Genomic DNA, 3268 nt, shown 5'->3' with positions numbered 1-3268 from the left:
GTGGAGATTGTATTTGCTGTAAGTGGAAAAACTGATCCGGGTGCTGTTGGAGGAGGAAGGAGAGGAAACTTATACATACTGCTTATAATTCGGAACTATGGAGCCTTGCTTGTTTTGAAGTTTTTGGGCACGGGGGAACGGTATGCATCGGTTGAGAAGAATACTGGATTGAGTATCTAGGTATACTCGGTTTGGCTGGGTGGTTTTTGGTCATTCGGTAACGAGAGCGCTGGAGAAGTTCTGAAGCATCCTCATCGCAACATCCGTAGCAGACCAGGTAAGTACTTCATCAAATCAATTAATACAGTTTCACAGTTTCAGTAATCTTTACAGTTTCAGTAATGACTCTTTAACTTAGTACGGCCACTACATATGGTATCAGAGCCCGTCGTTCAAACCCTGCAACCTCACAGGCCCTACGCTTGTGTAAATTTTGTGGTTAAATTCTGCTGGGTAACAGTAAGATTCACTTCACACAAAACCCGCGAGAGGGTACTCGGATTTTAGTTTTCAGTGAAAACAATTTCCAATATTTCAATAAAATTATCGTGAACCTGTCTCTCACCATTCAACAGCCTACATCAAAAATGAAGCCGGCAAGAAATCTTTCAGCGCATCCACGGGTACGGCAGCATTTCGGTAAGGTGACCAACTACTGTCATGTCTGAGCATAATTCTACCGAACACCATATCGCCCAACCGTCATTGATCGCAGGCCAATTTGGTATTTGAAGACTGAAGGAACACGCGTGTTTGGATTCTGAGGCTTCTGGTTTCAGATCTGCAGGGAAACCTCTTCGCACGCCAAACTTGGCGAATTCAATTGATTTTCGCAGGAATGGCACCATTCCTAGCCGATTTTTTTTTTTAGTTAAGCCTGTTTTTAGTTTTGGTTTGATTCTTCGATGACTCCATGGCGTTCCTTACGACCAACAGCGAACGGAACAGGGAACATACATTCTGAACAGGAAAAAAATTTAGGGTTTTTCCGAGTATTCAGACGTTCTCGGTGCTTGGGCAGAGGAATAGGTACGAGGTTTTTGTTCTTTTGATTTATCAATCTTCGATTTGATGCATCCATGGTAGTTTTTACAACTTACAGGGGTCAGAATGGGGGTTTGGCCTGCTCTTGCATGTTAAAATTTGGGTTTGTTCAAATATTTAAACCCGCTTGTGGTTTAATTCCATAAATAGATCGATGAATTGTGTTTTAGTGGTAAATAATGGTGGCAGTCGGAGACGAGAGGGCTCAAATCCCGTCTCCCGAGGAAGAAATATCGGTGTCTGAGAGGGGGACTCTGCGTAAGGAACCTTCGTTTTCAAGATGGTGCTTTGATTTTCCTTCCGAGGCCAATTGCTCTTATCCTGAATCCGTAGATTCATATGACGCAGACAAGGGTTTTGAATTGCCTTTGCTGAGGCCACAACAGGAGGAGGATTCTCCAGTAGAAGATAACTTGCAAGAAGGAATTCCCTTTACGAATGACGTAATGCAGGTTTCACAGGGTTCGTTGCATTTGCGGCAAGGAGCAGAAAAGGAAAACAATTTTGCAGTTGCGCCTGAAAACAAATCTAGGCATGCTTCTTTTAGTATAGAATATAAGGACAAGAACAGGGAAAGTAAGGTGTATGCCCCGCAGATAAATGATGGAAATCCCGTAGATTTGGTCGGCAAGGCTGCACCAAGTGACTCAAATATGGCTCCAATCGCATACTTGTTGATTCGGCCTCTATTCTATATTATAATGTGGTATACTTTCAGTACCTACTTGACACTATATAACAAGCTTTTGGTAGGAGAGACGATGGGAAAGTTCAGTTTGTTGGGGGAGAAGATGGGGAAATTTCCTGCACCCTTGCTTATGAATACAATTCACTTCTCAATGCAAGGCTTGGTGTCGACTCTGGTTCTGCGATTTTTTTTATCTGGCATGGATTGGATTGCTGGTCTGCCTCAGCGAGTCTGCTTGCCTTGCATAACCCTGCAATTAAAGCACTATAAGTATCTACAGTAGGCTGAAATGCTTGATCCAGTAGTCAAGGGGACTATTAATGTTCTTAATGCATGTGCCAAAGCTTCTTCTGTGAAGAGGGTGATAGTAACCTCATCTGTAACAGCCGTTATATTCAATTCTAGGCCTCGATCACCTGGATTAGTTGATGAAACTTGGTTCAGTGATGTAGAGTACTGCAAGCAAACTGAGGGCTGGTATCAGCTATCAAAGACATTGGCAGAAGAAACTGCATGGGAATTTACAAAGGAGAAGGGTATCGATGTTGTCACGATAAATCCAGCGATGGTGATTGGCACACTTTTACAGCCTACTCTGAACACAAGCTGTGCTGCAATTCTATAAATAATGAATGGGTCTTCAACATATCCTAATGCGACGTTTGGATGGGTCAGTGTGAAGGATGTAGCAAAGGCACATATTCTAGCATTTGAAGTTCCATCGGCAAATGGAAGATATCTTTTGGTTGAGAAGGTTGCCCACTTATCGGAAATAGTGAAGATCCTGAGCAAACTATATCCAGGCTGCCCACTTCCAACAAAGTGTGCAGATGATAATCCCTTCGTCCCTACCTATACTGTCTCAAAAGAAAAGATAGAGAAATTGGGTCTAAACTACACTTCTATTGAAGAGGCTCTCAGGGATACCATTGAAAGCTTGAAGGAAAAGAAGTTGCTCAACTTAGATAGCAATCTGTGATTTGCTTATACCTGGAATCCTTTTTGCTTTTAAATATGTGGTTATGCCACTTAGCTTTTATCTAAAATGCTGTTGAAAATTAGATTCATCTTCTATCAAACACGGAAATGTCCTTGAAAATTAGACATGTTCTTTACCTATTTTATTTTTGGATCATTTTTGAAAACATTTAGGATGAATGTAACTTCATTATTCTTAGCTATTAACAAAAAAAAAAAACACATGCCTGACTTCAGAGATCAACAATGTTTTAAAATAGAGGACAACCTTTAAATCTTTGCTTAATAGAGGAAGAACCTAGGACAAGACCTAATTGCCTAGTCTGAAACCTCTATTCTGAGCTTGATCAGACCTGTGGAAGCTGAGATTTATTACTTGTCCAGTAGTCATTACTGTCAGTCCTCTGATGTGAAGACCGAGCATGGGTGAAGGACTAAGGCATACTCATCTGAGTTTATAATACGAAGTAAGTGAAGTTTTGATGATAACAAAGGAACTAAGGTCACTTTATTTCTGCATATCATCATATGAAGAAGAAGGCATACCATTTGAGGCTT

General features: G+C 41.2%; 1 pseudogene; it reads left to right on the top strand.

Annotated features, from left to right (window-relative positions):
• Nucleotides 1-1223: 1223 nt before the first annotated feature.
• Nucleotides 1224-2924, top strand: LOC149262124 (cinnamoyl-CoA reductase 1-like; annotated as a pseudogene).
• Nucleotides 2925-3268: the final 344 nt, after the last annotated feature.

The sequence above is a fragment of the Pinus tabuliformis genome, chromosome 6, assembly GCF_031772625.1.
Source record: "Pinus tabuliformis cultivar Carrire ecotype Pingquan chromosome 6, CPIR1, whole genome shotgun sequence".
Classification (NCBI taxonomy): Eukaryota; Viridiplantae; Streptophyta; class Pinopsida; order Pinales; family Pinaceae; genus Pinus; species Pinus tabuliformis.
Note: the sequence above shows the minus strand (reverse complement) of the source record. Positions and strands in the feature narration are given on the sequence as shown.